The sequence below is a fragment of the Crotalus tigris genome, unplaced genomic scaffold, assembly GCF_016545835.1.
Source record: "Crotalus tigris isolate CLP2741 ecotype Arizona unplaced genomic scaffold, ASM1654583v1 scf7180000019944.6993514239:2294586, whole genome shotgun sequence".
In the NCBI taxonomy this organism is placed as follows: Eukaryota; Metazoa; Chordata; class Lepidosauria; order Squamata; family Viperidae; genus Crotalus; species Crotalus tigris.
The window spans coordinates 1133618-1159860 of NW_024097783.1; the positions used below are offsets into that span (position 1 = coordinate 1133618).

At 34.1% G+C, this 26243-nt stretch overlaps 1 long non-coding RNA gene across 3 annotated transcripts in view; it reads right to left on the bottom strand.

Moving 5' to 3' along the window:
• LOC120317938 overlaps window positions 1–26243 on the bottom strand; it is a 223953-nt gene that overhangs the window by 152358 nt on the left and 45352 nt on the right. For all 3 annotated transcript variants that reach the window (XR_005559362.1, XR_005559361.1, XR_005559359.1), the window contains exon 3: window positions 13048–13144. This is a non-coding gene — a long non-coding RNA (uncharacterized LOC120317938). The remainder of the gene's footprint in view (window positions 1–13047; window positions 13145–26243) is intronic.

Consider the following 26243-nt stretch of genomic DNA (forward strand, 5'->3'; position numbering starts at 1 on the left):
TGTCTCTGCTTGTCTCTCCATTCTTATATTTAATTACTTATTTTCAGACAGAATAGTTTGTTGTATTTTTCTACCCTAATATCTTGCTTGGCTTCTTGATTTTTTAAAAATGAGATAATTCAATAAATTGTAGACTTGTCAGGCTCTTCAAGGCTGGTGAATTCAGGAAACAATTTGAATTTTCAGAATAATATTTATTGTTAGTGTCAGGCACAAGAAATCAGCCAAGGCAGCTCAAATGAATTCAGATTTAATGCATACTCTCTACAAGAATCTAAGCTACTAATGATCAAAGCAAATTAGTGGTAGATAATTCCAGGTGGGCTGAACTTAGATCTATTATGGGTGTGAAGGAACTTGAGCCTAATGATACGCTTGACCCTTCCATCAGGCTCAGCCTAATCATCTCCTACAGTTGGTAGAAGGGTAATGTAACAAATTCTTGAAAACCTGCCAAAGCAGTTCTCCAGATCAACTTATGCCTAGCATAATTAAGATGGAGTTACTCTGAATCTCTTTTTCATGTTTCCCCCTCTTCTCATTATAAAAGAAATCTTTTATAATGGTCTTTCTCCCTCCACCACATTCCAGAGTCTGTTAGAAATTCCATCCCAAGCCTTCATGTTATGTTTACTATACCACATGATATGTCTTTTTTTTAATGAAAGTTTTTTATTTTTTCCATATAAACATTATAAAAAAAAGTATACAATACAATTTTAAGATAAAATAAACATTATTACGACCTGCACACTCCCCCCAGGCCGCGTCCACCCTCTCTTAAAACATTCCCTACTTCTCTTTCTCACCTCCCATCCTACTCTCTTCCTCTCCCCTTCTCCTCTCACTACCCTACTTCCTCTCTACACTTGCCCACCTCTCATCCCTATCAAACCCATGAACGCAGCATAAGGGGAGTGCCCAGGCCGCACCCCTATAAGCAACCATTATCTATATTACACTTACCCCCCCACATTTCCTCCCTCCCACCCCAACCCCCCTCCCTTCACTTCCCAGAGCAGAATACAGGGTTAATAATTAAAAGAATTTATAATAATAAGAAAAAAGAAAAGAAAAAGAAAAAAGAAAAAAAGAAAAAATAATAATAAAAAAGGAAAAAAATATCATACTTAACCTTTAACTCCAATAGCCTATAAGACAATTCTCTGTAATATTTACTATAATATTCATTCATAAAATAAGTGAAACTTTTTAGTTCCATACTTTTTCTGAATATAATCTATCCATCTTCTCCATACAGTAATATATCTTTCTTGTGTATGATCCTTTAAATAGGCAGAAATTTTTGCCATCTCTGCAAAACTAGATACTTTAAATACCCATTCTTCTAAAGTAGGCAAAGAATCTTTCTTCCAATATAAACCTATTAATAACCTTGCGGCAGTTAATAAATTCAACATCAAAATAGTTTCTTTATCATTTAAATCCACAAAGATACCCAATAAAAATAGTTGAGGAGTAAACTTTATCTTCCTTCTAAAAATCTTTTGAATGTTCCACCAAATCATAATCCAAAATGCCTTTACCTTTTTACAATTCCACCAAATATGAAAATATGTCGCATCTTTATTGCCACATCTCCAACATTTGGGCTGTATGTTAGGATACATACAAGATAATTTTTTAGGATCTAAGTGCCATCTGTAAAACATTTTATAAAAATTTTCTCTCAAATTTTGAGCTTGTGTAAATTTAACATTTCTAGTCCAAATTGTCTCCCATAAATCCAATGAAATCGGTTCCTGTATATTTTGAGCCCATTTAATCATACAGTCTTTAACCAATTCTTTTTCCGGGTCTAACTCTAATAAAACATTGTAAATTCTTTTTATATGGGCCTGACTCTGATTTTTAATCTGAATAACCAATTGTTTATCTTCTAATGTTATTCCCTCTTTCTTATCTACAGTCCATCTATCCACTATTTGTAAGTATTGAAACCATGACTGTAGAGTATTTTCTTGCCTTAATACATCTAGGGATTTCAAATGCCAATTCGAACCAGAACAAATTAACAATTCTTTATACGAGATTTTATCGAAATTTGTCCCCTTAGAAATTCCCTCAATTGCATGTCTGGGAATCCCCCAGATAGGTATTTTATAATTCAATCTAAAATAATACTTTTTCCAAACACGAAGTAAGGCATTCCTCAAAATATGTAATTTAAAAATCCGATCAACTTTCTTATTGAAAATCAGGTATGCATGCCAACCATATATTAAGTCCCAATCTTCCAAAAACAGAATATCATTATTTGTTAAGTTGAGCCAATTGCTTAACCAAGTTAAAGTGGCTGCATCATAATATAATTTCAAGTTGGGTGCCTTAAGTCCTCCTCTTTCTCGAGCATCCTGTAAAATCTTAAACTTAACCCTTGGTTTCTTTCCGGCCCATATAAAATTGTTGATACCCCTTTGCCATTCATCCAAATTTGCCTCTTTTTTTAAAATAGGTATCATCTGAAACAAAAAAAGAAACTTTGGTAGAACATTCATTTTTACAGCTGAAATTCTCCCCAACAATGACAATTGCAGTTTTTTCCAGTCTTTTAAGTCCTTTTGTACTTTTCCCCATAATGGTTCATAATTATTCTTATACAATTTTCCATTTGAAGCGGTTAAATATACTCCCAAATATTTAACCTTTTTTACCATCTGAAAACCTGTGGCTTTGACCAAACTTTCCCTATCCTTAACTAACATATTCTTAGATAATATCTTAGTCTTATAATTATTGACTTTAAAACCAGAGACATTCCCATACTGTGTTATAAGTTCTAATAAACAATCAATCGCTTGATTCGGTTGTTCCAAAATTAAGACCAAATCATCCGCAAAAGCCCACAATTTATACTCATTCTTCCTTATCTTTACGCCCTTAACTACCTTTGATTCTCGAATCTGAATCAATAAAATTTCCAACGTTAAAACAAATAACGATATGTCTTGTATATACAGAGATGGTATGCAAATAACTATGTGTATTTCCCACACTTTTCTCATAAATTCCTCTTTTTTTGCTAATAATTTAATTAAAAGTTTTTGGATACAATAATAAAAGATAATACAAACTGAAAAAGAAAAGGGAATGCAAGAAAATAAAAAGATAAAAAGAACTCCCACTCTGGAAAAGCAACTTCCTACCTTATCACAAATATAAACAATTTCATAACCTATTCACCTCCTCTTAATTAGCAAATATACTATAAAACTTTTCATCCAATACTCATCTCTTAACTATAGTTACTGAAATAAATAACACTTCTCCAATCCAGGTATCAACAAAATGTTCAGAGTTCTAAAATAATAACATTAATTAACATATATAAAACTCAACATTCCATGTTTCAAATCTTAGCTATAAGCAAAATCCCATTCAAAAAGCATAAAATAGTCCCAATAGCCAACTATAAACAAAAAATCACATTAAAGTTTAACTTGACAAAGAGCAATTATTTTTCTTTAAAAAACTCACCTAGTGTTACTATATTGGTGAGATGAGGGGCATAGAAAAGGAAGAAAGGAAGGAACGAAGGAACGAAGGAAGAGCACCAATATACAACATCCCTATTCCAAATATCAACAATTCCAAAGAAAATAATAATACAAGATCAATACAAACCACCTTCCAAATAGCAACATATCCCATTCATATAAACATTCTATATTTCAACTCTAAACAAATCTACATTTTGCAACTATAAAGTAATCCCAGTATCTTAATATAAATAAAATACTAAAATTTAACATAACACAGATAAATTACTTATGCTTTAAAGGGGACAAGTTCATAAAACTTCATTTTTAATTGCTCTAAAATTAGAATTCATGAATTAACTGTAGGGAAAAAGTTTCAACATCATTTAAATGTAAGCAAATGCAATATAACACATTTTTACAGTCAAGATATCAACATACTTCTCTATAATCCATTCAGATAGTTATTGATCCTCGTTATGAATTTCTTCAATATTTTAAGCTGTCTCTTTTGTAAATCCAGCAAAAAGAAATCGTTCTAATTTCTCTTTGGGATTGCCATTGTTTTTTTTTATTATTTTCTTCTTAATTTTTTAAAACCTTATCTTGTTTTTTCTTTATATCTGATGATAAATTCTTATTCAAAGTCTTATTCATGTTGTTCTCATGTAAATTTTGTTTCATATCTTTTTTTGTAACATTTTCTGAGAGCACACTGTTCCCAAAAAGACAAATGTAGTTAATCTAATTGATTCAAGCTCATGCCGCAGTTTTTGGTGCAGTTCCTCAAAGAGATCTCTGAATGCCATTATAAGTTATTTATCTTACTATGTCTCCAATATAAAAAATATTTTTTTCTCACAAATGTGCATTTATTTTTTAAAAAATAATTTCAAAGTCTTATTATTCAAAATCTAATATTTCTGAGAAATTATTTTCTGAGCCCTTAATCTGTTTAAAACTTTCTATAGCCAATACCTTGTCTTGTTGTTTGCTGTTTATTTTAAAGTCTTAAAGATTATAAAAATAGATCTTCATTTTCTTTTATTAAGGATTGAAGGCACTCACCCAGTGTTTGCAATCTTGTCACTGTAAATGTGTCTAATTCTTTGACGCAATTAATAAACAATTTCCAAAAGTGTCTATCAAGGGAAGTGTGAACTTAGTATCCTTTAAAAGGTTTATTTGCAGCTGGAGCAATTATGGCAAATTACCTCATCTCCTGATTCTCCTCCCCCCCTCCAGAAACTGCTGTCTTATGGTCTCTTTGCAAGGAGCACCTGAAAAAAGAACAGCTTGGCCAATTTCACATGTTCTTTTATCCACAGAGGATTATAGGAGCAAATCACTTACTGGCTCCCTATTTGTGGCTGCAAAGTTGGATTCTACTTTTGAACAGCCATCTTCAATCCACTAATGAGGACTTTGGGACCTTAACAAGGTAATCATTAGCAAGGACTACTATTAGCATCTGCAATTCAACATTATCTGCAATAGCAAAAAATATTGAAAAACTTGCTAACATTTTCTGTTCAAAATAGCAATAGCATTTAGACCATGATACTACTTCATAATGCTTTACAGCCCACTCTAAGCTGTTTGCAGAGTCAGCATATTGCCCCCAACAATCTGGGTGCTCATTTTACCGACCATGGAAGGATGGAAGGCTGAGTCAACCTAGAGCCAGTCAGAATTGAACTCCAGGCAGTGGGCAGAGTCAGCATGCAATATTGCATTCTAAACACTGTGCCACCACAGTTCCTAAAGCCACATTAACATTTTCTGGCTTTACTCATTGTGAAGGAAATGACCCTAAAATAAAACCTTGTATCTCCTCTTTATATTACAGATGGTCAGGTGGCCATTGTATATGATCAACTCTAGGAGGGAGAAAAATGATTCATACAATTAGTGAAGCAATTGTAATACCTTCTATTATTCTGGAGAATGAAAAATAGCGGCTTAGACATATAAAATAAATTAATGAAGCAAATCCTTCAAATTATACCTAGATGTTTTATCTAAGTTAAACTGCGACCTAATAAAAATATGTTTATTTAGCAACTCCTATAATTTAAAATGATTTTCCTGTATTAATGTAAGCCTATTTTATATATTATTAACAGCTGTGAGTAAAATTTTATAAACTAATCATAACATATTTCAATATTCACTAAGCTTTTCATTTTTTCCCACAGAAGTGCTGATTTGTCTGTTCTGTGGTGGTTTATTGTTTTCTGTGATTCATCTGGAACAGGAAATGTTATGCGGTATTCAGACAGCCCCCCTCTTTTCCTTCCTTCCTTCCTTCCTTCCTTCCTTCCTTCCTTCCTTCCTTCCTTCCTTCCTTCCTTCCTTCCTTCCTTCCTTTCACTATCAATCTCTTCCTCCTTTGTCCTCCATTGTCTTGATCTGATCTTTAACACTGGGATTTACCAGCTTTCCTTGATGTAGGGCAACTTTTTAAAGTTATGATATTTGGTACAATGCTGGCAAATTAGCTTCTATTCATGAACTAATTCTCAGACTTTTATTTTAAAAGGTGTACAACTGGGTCTATGGACAAAGTGGCTTAAATAAAATATGTACTAATTTCCTGTAGCTGGAGGACCATACATTTTATTTTTAAAAAAGATAATGCCTCAGAGGTGGCAGGGTTATAGTCATTGAGGCAATGTTTTGAGGAGGTTGGAAGGGTCAATGGACAAAATGAATGCCTTATGCCTTGCACTTATTTAAATGATCCATTCAATGCTATTTGTGCAAATGCAGCTACTAGATTTGGAAGTGACTTGGTTAAGCACATTTTATGATCACAGCCAATCTAATTCCTTTAATATAGTTGTTTACCGCTCATTTCAAATTTGTACTTTTCAGGATCTATAAAATATCTCAATCCTTTTGTCTTTTTATTCCATACATGACATCATCAGGGAATCTATGATTATATATAATTTTGTATTGCTTTCAAGACTTTTGACATCTTCAAAAGTCTAAGATAGCAGAATAGTCTGCTATTCAAATAGTCTGTTTCTTTCATTGTTGTTACCCTCTTTAAAAATACACTTGAACCATGACCCCAATCTACCCTGAAAAAAGTGTGCAATTTATGTGAGAAAGAGAGGCAGCATTAAAATTAAATCATTTTAAATTGTATTCATTTCAAATGTTCAGGTCTGAAGACAAGATCTTAAACTATATGCATAGTAACATTTTAAAAAAACATTTTTTTCACATTGTTATAATGAAATATTCTGCAAGGCTAAATAATGTTGGGCAAAGTGCTAAAAGAATGCATATAGGATTTGGAATGGTTAGAAAATCAGGGGGAATCTATAGCATTTACCAAAAGCATCACAATACAACATTTGGCTAAATTGTGGTGAGGTAGCTGAAAGGAAGTGGAAGAGTGGCTTCCTTCTTCATCTTTCCATCCCTTAAACTTCTTGGAATTCCTTCAACAAATATAGCCTGGATAATTTGTAAGATTGTAGTATTTCTGATCAAAATCTTCACTATGAGATCTGAAGATACACTCATACTGCACGTGATTTGCAGATTAAACCACAATGGCTATATTCATACATCATGTTCTAACTGCTGGTTAAACACAAGCTACGTTGCAGCATCATGAATCCAACATGATCTGACTGAGAGTATCCACAGTGATTCAGGTCACAAATGTGTTCCTGTGGTTTATATGACTACCATGATATCTTCATAGGGCTGTGACTTAAAATCTCTTGACATTCTAGATTCCTTATTGTCTTTGACTGTGTTTCTTTGACTATATGACAAGTTTTAATTCTCAAGCAGTTCTGCCAACTCTTAACAAAACTAAAGAGAAGATCTTCAAATCAAAAGGATAAAATTCTAGGCAGAATGGAACTTAGTTCTCTAATACCAGATTCATTTACATACAATAGCAGCACAGTCTTAATCTATTGATTGGCAGAATAATTCTCTTTCTCCTTCATGCAACAAGCTGATAGGGACACATAAATCAGAAGGAAACTGTATGCATAGCAGCATTGATACTTTGGGAGTCAGAAATAGTCCAATTAAAGTGCTTGCAAAATCTGGTACTGGCTCCAATCTTCATCCTTTTTAGCAGTGTGGGAACTAGAAATCACTGTAGTTGGGACTTGGCAGAACTAATGTCCGTTTAGCTGTCTAATTTGCAAGTCCCCTGCAGAGCATAGCTGCATAATATATATGCAGACTATTTGCTGAAATTTGATCACTGTTTTAATAGCACCTAAATCTAGTAGAATAGAGTATGTAAAGAGTGAATAAAATAAAAAATATCAATACAATGACTGACATATTTCTTGCTTCCTAAGAAATAAGGACATTGATGTAACACAATTAAGACAAGGTACCAAACAAGGATATTAACAGTTTTTTCTGCAACTTGGAAGTGATTCAAAATAAGGAAAACATGCAGAACATAAGCATTCAAAATTCTTTCCAACCTTTTACACAGAGGCCATAGAAGGGAGGGGTCTACTTTGTTCTGTGTAACAAAAGTAACATATTTCCTCCTCTGTGTTTCTACGCCCTTCTCATGTTGCATGCATATGTTTGAGTGTTTATGCACCCTGGGAAGTGAGCTGCATGGGGTCCTCACCCCATGTCCTGGTGACTATGGAGGAGTTAACAGCATCTTGAGCAATTTCCAGCTGCTATTTGCCACAGGGGAAATGTTCTTAATTTTTTTTTTCTATAACAGCCACCTGAATTCAGTCCATTTTCAAACCTAAACTTTTCTGGGCCAGCTTCTTCCCGTGTAGTAAATTTGATTTCTGTTCTGTTCAGTCTTTGAAAGTTCCTACTGAGAGGCAGCCATTTGGACAAAGTCCCAAGTCTCCTTACATAATTTATTTCCCAGTCTCTTGGGTTTTTGAAAAATATAACCTGGAGTTTATAAACTTCAGTGTGATTGTTAACAAGCAGTTTTGGTAAAATATTCCAACACAATTGCCTCGTGAAAGACTAACTCAGCCACTGAAAATTAATTATGAAAAAAAGTAGAGTTTTTCTTTCCCCCTCAAATTGCTGTACATACATTTGGGAGAAATCAAAAATAATGTCTAGAAGCTGTTGAGATGGCCAGCTAGTTACCATAGGACACTCATTATATTACTTGTCAGTTCTAGAAAGCAAAAATTCACCCAATCCCCCAAAATAATGATTTCAAAAGAAGCAAATTCTCACTTATTGTAAGAAGTAAGTTGACTTCCACAGAGATAAGCCAGATACGTCACCAAAGTGAAGAGCAGAAAAATATGGCTTAAATCCAAAGCAAGCAGAAAGCTATATAAGCAGTTCAGGCAGATTGATTGATTGATTGATTACATGCCAACAAGTCATTTTCAACTCTTAGTTACCACATAGATAGATTTTCTCCATGATGCTCTATCCTAACCAGTCTTTCAAGTCTCCCAACAGTGCACTGTAAACTAAGTCCATCCACTTTGCTGTTAGTCATCTCTTCTTTTTCTTTCCACCTTTCCCAGCATTATAACTTTTTCTAGGGAATTGGATATTCATATAATGTGTCCAAAGTAAGATAATTTAGCCTGGTTATTTGTACCTGGAGCGGGAACTCCACAGTTAAAGTTCAATCTGATTGCTTCCTAAATCACATGGTATAAGAAAGGGTAAGACATAGAACAATCAGACTTCCAAGATTTTGTTATTATGGCCTTTCAATTAAGTAATCTGTGAACCTGCTGGAGCTGACCTTTATGCCTTATTGCAAGCAAACAAGCATGCTTTATTGCTGGTTGCTAAATTTTAAAACACTCAACTGAAGCATAAATAAAAAGCATAGCCAAGGACTAGAGTGCATGTCTCATGACAATTTCAAATATTCAGCAATTCAGTAGTTATGTTATGGCACTGTTTGCTTTTTTTATGGTCATGTATAATAATTAGAGGGTAATTATGATTATGAACCATCCATCCAGAGTCAAAGAATATTTGACTCTAAGAAGAAAAATATTGAACTTACTCCTACATTTTCTGAAGGAAAAATCATCACTATTTACTGGGAAATAGAACTGTTCATATTTTATTTTTAAAACAAGTTCTAAGTCTTCAAACAAAGGCTGCCTTTATTGTGTGATCATGCTAAGAACTGCTGTAGGAGGGCTGATACACTTATCAATTCTATCTAGTTCTACTCCTCTGCCAAACAGTAATTAACAATCATGGATATCATCTGCAAACATTTCACAGTATACACTTTGACACAAATTCAAAAGAAAACCCACTGTGGCATTTAATTAGAACTATCATATTTAGGTTGTAGAAATCCTGGTAATTGCTAGATGGTATCAAAGAGTTAGAATGTTCATCTCTTTGTCAACATATAGTGGTGTCTGAACTTTTGTAGCCCAATATTTAATGAACAGTTTGCTTGCTTTACCTCTTAACTGTTTTTTTTAAAAAAGGTAAACAAAACCCCAAACCAATCACAGTGCAAGAAGCAATAACTTTGTTTTCATAAAATAAATATGATTATATTGGGCATAGGAAATCATACTTTAACTCTATATTTAATTTCTTGGCATGCCCCGACTATCTTAGTCATCAACATTTTGATTTAAGAGGGGAGGGCCCATTAATCAATTCATTTGAACACAAATGGAAACCATGATATAATCAAGAACCTAACGGTAGCGGAGGCACCCTGATTCCACAAATTTCTACTCAGTGGAATGAAATAAATGATAGCTTGGTCATTGACTGGGAAGATTTATTTTCAAGTCTCCATTCAGCCCAGAAGCTCACTGGATGATTGGGTCTATTTATCTTCCTCTGTCCACTTTATCAGACACAATTGTTGGTGAAGGGAAAAATTAAGGGAGACATATAGTATATATCTATACCATCTATATCGGTATTAGTATCTGTAGCCTCAATTTCTAGAAGAAAAAAGGGATATCAAAATGTATATAAAACTGACATTGCCTGTTCTATTGTTTTTAAAGAATATGTTATGCTTACTCATCCCTACAATAAAAGCAGAGCGTACAATGTGGTATCTACAAAGCATACTTGAACTCTGATGTTCCCATCATATATAATTCTCTTATGTTAAGTGATACCATATGTAGCTCTTTGTTGATCATTTACTACAACAAGAAGGAAGAATTGTAAACATCTGGATGAACAGCAGGTTAATCTAGAAGGTTTTTAAAGAGTGAATTCTGACATTTTAGTTACTGCCTATTGGCAAAAAGTAATCCTAATGTAAGTACCATGATTATAATATATATATTCATTTTACTTCAGTTAAGCCATTTTGACACATAAAATATTTTTAAAAGAGAAAAATGGACAATTTTAGGAATTTAGAAAGGGTTTTAAGGAATACAGTGAGTGCTTTGGGCTTTTAATGTTCAACTGACCCTCTGAATGTCCTCCTTAGAATCAACGATCAAGCATTCTGATCTGAGAAGATAGATCTCAAGAGCTCTCGTACAAGAAACCAGGAACCCTTTTTTCTATGAATTAGTACTTTACATAGAACAAATGAGCCACCAGCCAATGGATAAGAATTTAGACCCTTGAAATGGCATTGTTCAACAAAGACTATTTCAGTCTCCCACATTGTCACAATCACAAGATGGTTATTCTTAAGCAACGGCACTGAAAAAGGAGAGTGCACTTTGAAACCGCTGAAGAATAATTTATCAAGAGGTTCTACTGGAGCAAGATATTTTTCTTATATTTTTAGTGTGATAAATACTACAGGCATATATACATATTATCAATAATACTTTATGAATTATTCGTTCTAACATTATTATAATCATTATTCTGCTTTGTCTTTTTCAGTTCTATCTTCCCCCAAACACACATTCATACACACATATCTATTTATCTATCTGTTGCTACAAGATATGCAATAACCATCCAGAGTCACTGGGAATCAGGTGGCATATAAATTTAATAAATAAATAAGGCTCATATACTAACCCCCCTCTTTTAACCTCCTTTTCCCAAGAATGCCCAGTTTCGTCTAGTGGTTAAGACACCAGGCTAAAAAACTGGAGACTGTGAGTTCTAGTCCACCTGAGGCATGAGGTGACCTTGGGCCAGCTATTCTGTCTCAGCCCAACTCACCTCATAGGATTGTTGTGTAGAAAATAGAAGTAGGAAGCTATGTTGGATATGTTTGCAGTCTTGAATAATTTGTAAAAATAATAAAAACAGGATACAAATAAATAAATTCAAAGAGCTATTAAAGTTAAATATGCAATTGAAACAAAGGAATTTCCAATATACATTAAGTGAGATACTTGAGCTTAGTCAAGCAAATGAAGACAATCTTACTTTCTGTCCATTCTCAAGATGGAATTATATATTAGTCATAAAATCCTTCCATTAAAGCCACACATTGTAGTACACATTGATGCTCTATGTGAGCCTTATTATTATTTAAAGCAGAGATTGGGCAAATGGGAAAAATAACTGATCGACTATCATACTACCATCTGTATTGCTTCTATCAGTCAGAGAATGAATCATACCATCATACATTCTATCCTGAACATATTTGCAAAAATAATCTTTTAAAAAAAGAATAAAGTCTTTGGATCCAGGGAGCCTTAAATCCCATGGCCTCTCAGTCTTGCTGAAGACTGTTCTTCAGCAAGAACATTCATACCATCATAGTATTCAGCCAAAAGGAAAGAACCATAAAGAACCTTGCTAGCATCAGTTGGTTGACTTGGGACAGCGATTCATAGTTGGATATCATTAGCTTACTGATAATACTCCACCCACTGTCAATAGATTATCTCCCTGTAGCTTCATGTTAATGCTAAATAAGAGCAGGGAGAGTGTAGAACCTGGATAAATTCTACAAAGCATGGGCCTTGTCCAAATTTTTCACCACTATCCTCACCAACTGGAAACAGCTTGAGAGAAAGAAAGAGAACCACTGTAATACTGTACCTCCCACTCTCAATCTTTTGAGGCAATCTAAAAGGATTCCATGATAAATGACAACAAAAGCCTCTGAGAGATCAAGAAGGGCTTGGATGGATGTTCTATGTCCATCTTGAGGTCATCCACAAATATGACCAATGTCATCTCAAGGCTATAACTAGCTCTGAATTCTGACTGAAAATAGTCAAGATAAACTGCTTCATTCAGGACCTCCTGGAGCTGCAAGCCAAACCCTTCTATGAAAATTGTCCAGTTTTGTTAGGTCCACTACTAGCCTCTGAGAAAAAGACAGATAAACTGTTTCAAAGCATTTGGCATCATTCCCTCCCATAATGAAAAAAATGTTCCCAGATTATCTCATGCACCTTTATAAGACCTATACAGTTAGAGTGCAACTTGGAGTGAATCCAAACAACTTTATGTGGAAAATTGATGACAAATTGTGTGCTTTTAAGGGTTCAGGTTCCTGTATTTGATTGTCTTTATGAAAAATACATTCTCAAATGACAAGATATTGACATGATGTATTTCATATATCATACATCATTTATCATTCAAGATTATTTTACATTTCGTGAACTACCTGGGCAATTTACAGGGTCATTCCATGGAATTTCTCTTCTAAAGGATACAGCAGATAGAGGATAAACAGAAAGTTGCCATCAAGTAAAATAGGTTATCTGAAATTGAAAGAAACTCTGTATTAGGAAAATTTAAATGACAGCATCGTAACTTTTTAAAACTATTCATTTTTCCAATGGCACATATTCAGTGCAAGCTAGACATTGCTAGACATGACAGAAATTTATTGATTTTCCTTTCCTGTGTTTATATACTCATATAGATAAACACTGTAATCACAAAGCAATGTAAGACTGCCACTTCCTCTGTACAAATAAAAGCTTTAAAAATACTTCTGCGATCTCCTCTGTGAGATATTATAATCAGCTGAATTGCAAATTTTTGGTGTCCTCAGATTGCAACCCCAGTATATTAATCTTTGTATCAAGCCTATGATGTTATTAAAACAGAAGTTTTCATGGGAACTTGAAGAGAACTAAAAAGATGATTGCAGCTTAGTTTAATGTTTAATGACCAGTTCAGAGCAAACAAATCATTCTTTAAAATTAGTACATAGATATCTTGAGTCAATCTAACATTTATCCAGATATTTTAAATTATGGAACAACAAGATTTTAGTACAATTGTATATGCTAGTGTAATCCCAAACACTGGAGAAAAATATCTCATTTTTTCCAAAGCCAGTCCTATCCATTGGATGGCCCCAGACATTTAAATAGTAGTTTCGCTACTATTGTTTCCATTTATAGCAATTGTATAGCAATTTGCACAGAACGTGCAAATTTATGCACACTGACTAAATTTGGATTTAATAGACATTTGGATTTAATGAACCATTCCTTCCGCCCAAATGATCCCTTAAATTAAAGCTTTACTGTACTTAAAATATACTTTTATTGGTTTAATACTCATATTAGAATGGTAGAATGGGGGGAGGTGAAGAAGAGAAAAACTTGAATAGATGCAAGTCCAAATTTTATTTTTTTTAAAAAAACATATAAATACAAATGTTGTTAAACACAAATATATGCAATTTGCATCAATTTATCTAATTGCTTAAACATATAGTTGATGTATATACTGTCATTTATTGCAAATGCTTCAATGAATTTTTCAATGTCAAGTAGCTAACAAAGGAAAGGGTTAATTATGTTTCAGGTTATATAAAACTTGGAGGATAAGTACGGACACTAAGGCTATGAGGAATATTTGCCACACATTGTTGAATAGTTTTTTCTTTAATTTCTTCAAATGCATTTACCTTTATATAGAGTTTCTAGAGTTAAATTATACTGAAACAAACAATGCTTACAAAATAAAGTAAATGTTCCAGATGTTCAAAGCACTGTCAAAAGTATCATTTACATAAAAAAATCCAGCTGTCCTATAAAGCAAAAACAGGTTGCAGTCTTCAAACACTGTGAAGGCAAATACACAGCACTCTGTAAAAAAAAAAAAAATGTTTTCTACACATTTTTAAACATGTGACTTCTACACATTTTTGGCCAAAGTATAGAAATGGATTTTCATTGCCATCTTCAGGATGATTTTTCAAACTTTAAACCTAGCTTACATCCCTGATGTTTCTTGGTTGTCTCTATTCATATGCTAAGCTGCCTGACATGCAAAGGAAAACCATTAATCAACTCCAACCTTCCTTTCCCTTTATTGTCTCTTTGGGATCCTGCTTGGTTAGTCCTTGTCTCCTTCTTTGTCCTCCATTTTTCTCAGGTAGACATAGCTGGATTAGCAATACTTCTGACTCAGGGCAGATACCCTTATAAAAATTGAGAATCCTTCCTTCCTTCCTTCCTTCCTTCCTTCCTTCCTTCCTTCCTTCCTTCCTTCCTTCCTTCCTTCCTTCCTTCCTTCCTACCTTCCTTCTTTCCTTCCTTCCCTTCCTTCACCTCCCTCTTTGTCCCTCCTTCCCTCCCTCTCTCCCCTTGTCCCTTCCTTCCTTCCTTCCTTCCTTCCTTCCTTCCTTCCTTCCTTCTTTCCTTGCTTCCTTCCTTCCCTCCTTCCTTCACTGCGACTATGCAAAACATGTGGGTGAATGTTGTTTCTTTGAACCTCTTGTTTTCTTTCCCATGATGGGAAACATTAATGATATATAATTACACCTCTCCTTTTTTTTGCTTAGCAAGCAAGCTTCCCATTTCAGTTCAGCTCTGAACTTCACATTTTGTTGCCTTGGGAAGAAGCCTTACAGTGTATTTAGTTTCTGTTTTTATTTCTCTGGTTTCTTCATATCTAGTTACATGTTGTGCTAAAAAGAATCACCTTTTGAAATCCTACTTCCCTCACCCTTCTTTGAACTTGCTCTCCATCCTCCTTGGTTTCAATGAATTTCCCATTGTTTGTGATTTCCCTATTGCTCCCTCTTTTTCCCAGTCTTGCTCCCTGTTTGGCCTTTCCATTTTCCTTTCAGTCTAATACAATAGTGCTGTATTATTTTGTATAAGTGTCACTTAGCATTATTAGAATGTTTTAGATTAAGAGCAGGCTGTTAGCATGTATCTCATTAGCAGCACTCTTTGATAATTTGTGTTTGATCTATTATTGATTAATTGATTTCTGAATGAATAAATCTGTCCATCCTCTGCAGAACTGCCACTGCAGGAGGGTTACAATTTGGAATAACAGGAATACGTAAAGGATTAACATACCATCAATGCCTTATAATAGTGGAAACATTTGGCATCAATTTTACAATGGGTGAGCTAATGCTTTTTTGAAAATTGCTTCTAAGTGTATTTTTTATCTGAATTCCAGATAAAATTATAAAAATAAGCTCTTTTCAAGCCTTTCTTGAAAAAGAATTAGAGACTTCTGAAAGAATAGTCAAATAACATTGGGTCATCAAATTTCTTTGTATTGCATTTAGAATAGATTGCAGTGTTAAAGTGAGCCTTAGATGTTTAATTTTATCTGCACTTATTCTAGATACATTTCACTGACACGATTCGGAGGGTAAATTGTTCCTTATTATTTTTCTTTGTTATATTTTCCCTGTTAGAACAAGGGACAAACTTTTTTATGCCAAAGACTTCATTCTGAAAAACAGGGCAGGCTAGGACCAAAATTAAAGTAATTATATTTGAGTGAATAAAATACAGTTAAGATTGCTCCTTGGGTTTCTCATAATGTCCTTTTCACTCACAATAAATATTACAATTTGGTGGTATCATTTGAGGGGCCATAGAGTTCTGTGAGTTATCACAGGTTGGAGGATCATCTAGCAAAAAATTTTAATATGGCATTTTTATATAGACATAAATGACTTTGAGAATGAGAGTTTGCCCACTTATATAAACATATGATTGTTGTTGAAAAGAAACTGAAAAATTGACTCTTATATAATTCAAAAAAGAGACTATTTATAGTTCAGAGTTGAAATGAGATGTCCTTGGTGCACTTTGAGCTTGCTTGTTTTCTTGCAGACATTTCATTACCCAAAGTAGGTAACATTATCAGTGCTGATGATGTTACCTGCTTTGGGTAATGAAACGTCTGCAAGAAAACAAGCAAGCTCAGAGCACACCAAGGACCCCTCATAATTCAAAGAAACATTCTATTTAATACAGCCTGAATATTGGAATGAGAAACTGAAACAGGAATTGCATTAGGTTTCAGATGAAATTTTACTCCCATAAAAAGCATTCAATCTCTCAAAAGGCAGTTAGAATCTCATAATATATAAACATCTACACTTAGAAAGAAACAAAATATAATAACTTTAAACAATGGCATACACATTTGGAAGAATACCACATCTACTACAGTAACTGCCACATGAACTAATACACGGTTTTTGGTAGCCATGTGTAAGAAATTTGCTAGCAGAATATGAATTAGAATTCCCAGTTACTACTGAGAAGAAATACATAGCCTTACACATGAAAAGAGCACTTTCTAATCAGAATTACAAATCAGATCATGTAATCAGAATTGGAATAAAATTTTTACAGCAATTATTTCTCCCATCTTATTGATATTTATGGGGCAATTTAAGCAGCAAGTGGGAATGAGCAATGGTTTTTGATAAAAATCACCATCTTGATTTCTGATTAAAGAACACCACTTTGTTCACAGAACCTCTGCCTATTTAAACATTTTTGAAAGCTTGTCTTGTCTGTATCAACTAGCTAAGTGAGAGGTGTTTCAGTATAGTCCTAGCCCTTTTCTTTCTACCTCTGTCTTTAATTGAAAGATCTAGATCAGATATAACAAGTTAATAGAAACAAATCAAAGGAGCAGAAAATTCCCATTCAAGCACCTTCTTCACTATAGTTTTCATTTTCAAAAAATTTACAGCCTTGTTGCCCTGAGTGCTGTTAAAATAGATTTCAGTGTTGCTAAGATTTCAATTTTAGCTTCTGAAATCTGATGGGAGAAAACTATGAATCCTGAAGCTAACAATGTAAGCCACTCAGAGCAATGTTCACTCTAATTTCAGACATGCTGTGTAAAAAAACAACTCAAAATAAACTGGTGTGCCAAAATATAAGTATATCAGTAAATTGCAAGCACAAGCAGTAACAGTAGGTTAAAATATGTACATATTCCATATTTATAGGAGCTATCAAATATATTACTATGTCAGATGCAGGCTTAAAACTTTTGCCTTCAAATCATTTTTGATTCCTAGCAATTGCCTCTGCAGTTTTTAGCTTGCCATTACCTTCTTCCTGAGGCTGAGAGAGAATAACTGGCTCAAAGTCACCCGAGGTGGGGCATGAGCTCATGGTCTCCAGATTTCTAGCGTGGTGCCTTGCCATGATACCAAACTGCCTCTATATATCCATTCTTAAAGATTACAATATAAACTCACTAGTCACTGATAACTGATAATTATTTTATATGCATTTAAATTGTTCATTTTCTTTTTATTTATTTATTTATTTATATTTATTTATTTATTTATTTATTTATTTATGAGACTTATATACTGCTTTAAGTGCAAGCACTCTCTAAGCGGTGTACACCAGTAAGCAATATATATATATATATATATATATATATGATATATATATATATATATATATATATATATATATATATTTACATTGCCCCCAACAATCTGGGTCCCCATTTTACCTACCCCGGAAGGATGGAAGGCTGAGTCAACCTTGAGCCGGTGAGATTTGAACCGCTGACCTGCTGAACACAGTCAGCTAAAGTGGCCTGCAGTACTGCACTCTAACTGCTGCGCCACCTCGGCTCTTTTTGCTTTGTTTTTGAAATTAGTAATTAGAGAAACGTTTAGAAAGAAAAGAATTACACAAAAAGCATTAAAACACCCCCTCTTATTCCCCCTCCCCCTGTTCTTTCCTTCTTTTCTGAATACATGAAAACTGGCTATGAAAGGCAGCAGGGTGTCCTTGGGCCATCCCGCTCTCTCAGTCCAACTCACCTCACAGGATTATGATGGGGAAAACAGGAGGAGAAAGGTGTGTTGGATCTGTTTTTCACCTTGAATTATTTGTAAAAGTAATAATAAAGGTGGGATATAAATAAATATTCTGAATTTATTTAAACTTTAATTATTATTATTATTAATAATAATCATCATTAAATATAATGTTTATAATTATATAATGAGCCGAGGTGGCGCAGCAGTTAGAGTGCAGTACTGCAGGCCACTTTAGCTGACTGTGTTCAGCAGGTCAGTGGTTCAAATCTCACCGGCTCAAGGTTGACTCAGCCTTCCATCCTTCCGAAATAGGTAAAATGAGGACCCAGATTGTTGGGGGCAATGTAAATATATATATACATTGCTTACTGGTGTACACCGCTTAGAGAGTGCTTGCACTTAAAGCAGTATATAAGTCTCATAAATAAATAAATAAATAATAACGTTAACAATCATAGCTGTTGTATGGCTTGAAACTCAACTGATATTAATTAAACTTTTGGGGGAGGAAAGAGGGAAGTGCTCCTTTGTGCAAAGCAGAGTCTGGGGTGACGGCCAGCCTGTCTCTAGCTGGGTCTGATCCAGAACAGCTCAGTTCCATCTGCAGGACTAGGAAAGGATCACCTGTCTGCTGTTCCAGATAAAAGGTACCTTCACTGAAGCCTGCTAAGTGACCTTACTGCTGCAGTTAAAACCAAGGTGGTCAGTTTGGGCAGGGCTCCTCGTCAGTTGCAACTTGTCATCCTACAGTTTTATGGAGTCTAAATTTATTATTATTTTGTGGTAATAGAAATTGGTGTGTGCTCAAGTTTTACCATTTGTGTGTGGGTTTCGTGAATAGCATGCATACACATGCATGTGTGCGCGCACGCACACACACACCGCTTAGAGAGAACATACACCCAAATTCATTTTGGAATTCAGTAATGCTGAAAGCCAATAAATGAATAAAGGTACTCTTCTTTAATACACTTTTGAATGTTTGGATTTTATGTATTTCAGTCTCATATTTTAGGCAGGTTCCTAATTTTAATCAACTCAGTACAACCTTCAAGACACTCCAAAATGCATCAGTCTAACAACATCAATCTTAGCAAATGTGAAGCTGATTTCTTGAAATCTGAATATTCATTCTAACAGGCAGTGAGATGCTGGGCAGTTGCTATGGAAAAACATTGAGAGACTGCAGCTGTTTTCTTTAAGAATAGACTCTCATCCTATTTCTGAATTCAAAGGGGGAAAAAACCCTTCACTTCTGAAAATAAAGAGATCAAGAATTGTTTTCGCCCTATTCATATATTTATGCATAAGTTCATTGAATTAAATGGAAGATGTGGTTTAATAGACCAGTATTAAAAGTTCACTTGGACAGTTTGGCATCTTATTTTGCTTTAATGCTACGGAGGCTTCAAATGAAATGTGTTACATAAGATCAATTTATAATTTTGAATTTTATTCCATTTGTCTTGGTTCTGGGCAAAATTCCAGCTTCTATGGTGTACCTTCCAAGTTAAGAGGAATCGTTGTATAAGATTATTTGGCATTCTTACTGAATTTGAGCTCCTGATATAAATAATACTTGAGCCATAACCCACACATGTTAAAGGTAAATTATTTATATGTTTTCTTGGAGAATAGTATAAGTATGTAAGAGACTTTTAACGGTTTACTTTGTTCTACTCAAGTTCAATACCTGTGACTGCATGAAGATATCTCAGTAGTTAGAGATTAAAGAGAAAGAAGACTCAGTTTATTTTAAAACATGGGAAAATTTTTATCAATGGTTAGCAATACGATCTAGCGAGAAAGGATTGTGAAATTTAATAGGATGAATGATATTTACTGATTAATCATTTTCATGATTACTGTTATTCCTAGTGATTATAGCTATTTACCATTACATTAATTACTGTTATTTAATATCTGTATCCGGACGATAGTCTGCTTGCTAAAGTGTAGAATTATTGTTGGGGGTAACCCCATTATTGTTACCCTAATCCCATTCCCGAACTCTACCCAATACCCATACTGATTCCATCCCTTCCTTATCCTTGTAAAACCTAATAAAATCTTTTTAAAAAAAGATATCTCAGTAGCTTTCTTGAGAGCAATATATAAGTTAAGTCAATGTATATTAAAGTAATTTGAAGTCAAAGTACAATGAAGGTATTTCAGGTATATTTCAGGTATTTAAGGTATTTCTTAATATAATGATTACCATGATAGGATATCATGATGGTCTTCCATCTAGGTATTTATCAAATTTAAATCCCGGTCAGTCTTTCTTCAGATCAGCCAGAGTCAGGTGTGAATGAATGAATGAATGAATGAATGAATGAATGAATGTCTATTAATCTGAAAAGTTATTTAAGTTTCTGATATAGAATCTTATGCAATCCCCCCCACATGATTTTTCCTAGTTATGGAGTGGGGGGGGGGAAGCTATCATTTCCTGGACACCATTCAGTCAGAAGGGAAAACAAATAGTACCATAATTTAAAAAAATAAAGATATTGTGAAAAGCAACATATGGCTGCTTAGTGGAGCTAGAAGAGACTAAAAAAAAAAAAAAAGAATTATGCCCATTCAACCATTACCAATGACTTCTCGGGCTGCAGGAAAGATAAAATCATGTTATGCTTATATAATCTAGGCTACAATTACAATAAAACAATTCTTAAAAGAAGATATATTTGCATTTGCAAGTGGATGTTTTGGAAATTGATACATTGAAAAGAAATAAAAACGTTCGCTTTTCAAGAAAATACATTCAAATATAAACATTTAAATTTCTTTTTATATAGTATGCTTTTTTAAAAAAATACATTAATACAGAAATGAGAGACCTGTGAATGAATAAATGGGAAATTAATACAAATGGGGAAAAGACAGATTCTTATATTAGGATATTTCTTTACAATATCAATTTCTGGCACTATTACCAGCATAAAAACACTCTTAAAATTATTGTGCTTGGGTACTTTGAGTTTTTATAGCATCTTGAGACTGCCAAGTCTTTAAACATAAAGGTTTTTCAAATGAGTTCAGGTATTGTAAGGAAGCTATTCAATAAGGGAAAAAAAGCATTAATAAAACTAGATTGCATGACTTGTTAGCAACAGAACAGTTCAAGACCCACAATAATACTAAAGAAAAGATATAATGAAGACAGCGATCTGCAGGGGGCAGGAATCAAAAAAGGCACATAGAGGTGTGACTGTGCAATCAAATCCCTAATTTGCACATTTTATATCCATCTCTCCTTTAAAAAGAATCGGGATGTAATTGTGTATAGCCACCATCTTGAGTTTCTTTTGTGGATAAACTCTGTGGATACCTCTATAATCTTGACCCAAATATCGTCCACATAACTATCCCAATGAGTGGGTGGAATTCCTCTGAAGGGCTTTGTTTTCTACCTCTTCCATGTAGAGATTGGCTACAATAGGGAACACAGGTGAACTTGTGGCACAGTCATGTTTTTATCTGTAAAAACCTTTTAAGAATTGTTTGATTGTATTTGTAGCCTAGATTATATAAGCATAACATGATTTTATATGTACTTCAGACAGAAGTACAGCATGGCTCATAGGTTGTCTGGGCTGAGGTTGGTTCTATCACCTAAAGTGCTGTTTTGTAGCAGTCGTTCTTCACTGTTGTGTCAACTTCAGTTGGAATGAAGGTCAAGATCAAAACATAGGAATTGTACACATTCACCAAACATATCAACTCTGTGGACAGATAAATCAAATTCACGTGGGAAGATTTAAGGAAAACAGTCTAGCCTTCTTGGACTGTGCAGTACACATTAATGAAGACAGAAGCCTTAACATTAAAGTTTACATAAAACCCTTACGCACAGATAATATTTACATTTTGATTCTCACCACCAACTGGAACACAAAATGGGAGTTCACCACAGAGCTGAAGGCCTGCCTACCAGCAAAGATGGGAAAGAAAAAGAACTAAAACACATCAAAGAAACCCTCAGAATGTGTGACTATTCCAAGTGGGCCTTCATCACATCCCCAGAAAGATCCAGCAGGAACTTTTCTATAACAGACAAAGAACAGGACAATAAATAAAGCAATGTTGTCATTCCATATGTTACAGGAATATCTAAAAAGCTCAGTAGGATCTTCAGCCAAGACAACATACTTGCACACTTTAAACCCAAGAATACACTAAGGCAGAAGTTTGCCCATGCCACGGATAAAATACCCAGAGACAAATTGACCAATGTGGTATATGCAATATAATGCAGTGAGATATGTGCATTGGGAAACAAAACAACCACTTCATAAACTCATGGCATAACACAGGAGAACAAACTTATCAGAACAAGATTCAGCAATCCATCTGCATTTAAAAGACAAATGCCAGTCTTTTGAAGCCAGCAAAGTCCACATTTTGGACAAAAAAGACTGTGGTTTGAAAGAGGGGTCAAAGTGGCCATCTATATCAAAATTCAACATCCCTCTCTCAATATATGGGGAGGTACAACATCATCTATCTCCAGTCTATAACACAGTCCTTTCAGCAGTTCCAAGAAGGTTCCACACCCATTTGCACTACTCAGGTGACCGTGAGGACATAGATAAACCTCTAACTGGCCTGAATGACTCTCTAAAACACAGGTGTCAAACTCACCATGTCATGTGATATGTCATGACGTATGGTGATCTTTTTTGCATCACTGGAACTGGGTGGGCGCAGCCTCCATATGATGCAATGGGCCCACAGGCCAGCAGTTTGATACCCCTGCTCTAAAAGAATGCAAATGACCAGCTGTCTGCAAGGAATATAAATCCTTCCATTCCCCACGGTCCAGTCAGAATGAAGTAGTTTTTGGGATGAGAGGCAAAACATTTTCAAAGAAAACAAGAAAGTCCAGTTGCCTCTTGAAAAAGCACCTTTGGGACACCCATGACCTGGATGACTCAGAATCTCTATAGATAAACAAATATAGAAAAATTGGTTGTATGACAGGGAGGAATATTCCATTTATTCCTCAGGAGGGATCTACTCTTTCAATCACATGGGAACTTCTGAAAAGCTCTTGATTTTCTTTAGATTGTATTCCTCAAAATTTAGTAGTAGTCCCAGACATCTTCCAAAAATTGCTATCTTATTTTAATATTTAAGGTGACTGATTGGAAAAATCAGGAGTGTTATCTAGCTAATTCAGTCTAATTTTCCTAGTGTAATATGTTATTTATATGTTATTCCTGCTTTGTTTCAGTTTAGATTTTTACTGTTAATACAGTCATTTTTTTTCATTACCACATAATCCTAACCAGTTCAGTCTAGATAAAACCGGCTGTTCCTCCCCCCCGCCCAGTTACAACTTTTTTTTTTTTTTTTTTCATTCTGTACTAAACTGAAGAAAACATTATGTTTGGCTTTTGTTGAAAGCTGTTTATTCTCCCCTCTGTTAACACCTGATGTGAGTCTGAGTCATCCTTGTCCCCGCAGTATTGAGGAACATTAGCATGGAATTTCAAAATCCACCCCCAGAAAGATCTCAGCTGATCAAGAGAGACTCAGATTCCTGAGAAGAGCAGAAATGATAACAGAACATCACAGCATATCTCAGACATCTCTTTTCATCCCTGTAGCAAAAGCAGAGGTAGACGTAGAATTTTTGCAAAAGCCTTCTGTTACTCTGCTACAGTACATTGCTTGTTCAGCCAAATCATATGAATGTTTTTTTTTAAAAAAAGAATTTTGAAATGAAATATGGCATTTCAATAAGTATAAAACATTCAACATAGCTCATCTTAGATATATTTGTTAAGAGAAGTTGAAAAGAGGAAGATACAATAAACAAGGGAATAAAACCTAAAGAAACAAGCACTAAAAATAATGAGGAGGCCTGTGCTACTGTTCATGAAGCATTGTACAGTGCTATATTTACTGCCTGATTGCTGGAATCAGAATAGACTAAGTATTTCAGTAATCAGAACCTTATAAGAAGTACAAAGTGATTTTTTTTAAAGTTGCAAAATGTGCACAAAAATATGTTCTGTTCTTGGTATGGTTGTAAAAAATGATCCTATGTCACTGCAATGACAAAGAATGTTTATTAACAGTGCAGGTGAAACAAAGGCAGCAAAATAGCCCTTGTTCTAGGGAAAAACAACATAGTGATAGTCATCCTTAAAATAGGATTGGGTCAGCATTAGAAAATGCTGATAGGAATGAAATCTCTAAAGTTTTTGACAAGTGCAATTCTCATGAAGTGTGGGAAATAACTCTTATTTTCAGTACTGAATTTAGAAAAAAAGAATAGACCAATGTCAGATATTAATCTATATTTTTGTTTGATGGCTATTAAAGTAGTTTCTCACAAGAAATAAAGAAAGAAATATTCAGCAAAATGGTTGTAATTATTATTATTATTGACAAAGTCTCAACTAGGCTGTGGCTATAACAGGCAACTTGGATCACCGGTGTTAAAAGTAAAATAAAAGAAACAGAAAGCCCTGTAAATAATATTGAATTACAGCAACTAATATGGAAACAGTATTTAAAATGGGCTTTGCAACTGTTTATATACTCTTTGATAATACTTTATCTAGTTAGATATCTTATCGAGTTAGATATCTTCTTATCTAACTTGATTGTTTGGTACTTGTTTTCACAGTACCAATAGAACACTAGGTATATATTGCCCAGAAGTACCCAATCTTTGCTGAATATCATTACTTCAGTCATATATAATATAAACCAGATTAACAACTTCAAGATATTTTTAGACTACCTATATTCAATGTATCATCAATCAAATAAGTAATATTGGTATCCTATTATTTGCAAACTTTTTGGAAGGTGAAATGAGTGTAAAGAATCAAAGAAAGATTACAATCAATTTTATCATCAGTTTGGCACTAATGACTGAATTCAGCTACTTAAGAAGTTCTAAAAGAGCACAAGGTCCTTTGCAACAGTAGACTATTATATAAAAATGATTATAAGATCCATGCAAGTTATCAGAAAGTTATCTACGGTTCATCTTTTTGTACAGGGCAGAAAAGGGTTTTTTTGAAGATTGCACAAGAGAAGTGTAATAATAAAAGTGCAACTAGTATCTAGTTAATAAGGTTAAGTATTTAGGAATATATATCACAACATCTAATGGAAAATTGTATAAGAATAATTATGAACACTTATGGGTAAAAGTACAAAAAAGATTTAAATGATTGGCAAAAATTACAACTATCGTTACTGGGGAGAATTTCAGTAGTAAAGATGAACGTTCTACCAAAGTTTCTTTTTTTGTTTCAGATGATACCTATTTTAAAAAAGGATGCTAATTTGGATGAGAGGCAGAAGGGTATCAATAAATTTATCTGGGGTGGGAAGAAATCAAGGGTAAAGTTTAAGATTTTACAAGACGCTCGAGAAAGAGGTGGACTTAAAGCACCTAATTTGAAACTATATTATGATGCGGCCACTTTAACTTTAATAAGTGATTGGCTTAATTTAACAAATAAAAATATTCTTGCTCTTGAAGGTTGGGATTTATTATATGGTTGGCGCGCATATTTAATTTTTGATAAGAAAGTAGATCTGGTTTTTAAGTCACATATTTTAAGAAATGCTTTACTTCGAGTCTGGAAGAAGTATTATTATAAATTAAATTATAAAATACCTATTTGGGGGATTCCTGGACAAGCAATTCAGGGGGTTTCTAAGGGGGTGAATTTTGATAATATTTCTTATAAAGAATTACTTATTTGGTCGGGTACTAATTGGCAACTAAAGTCTTCAGATGTGTTAAG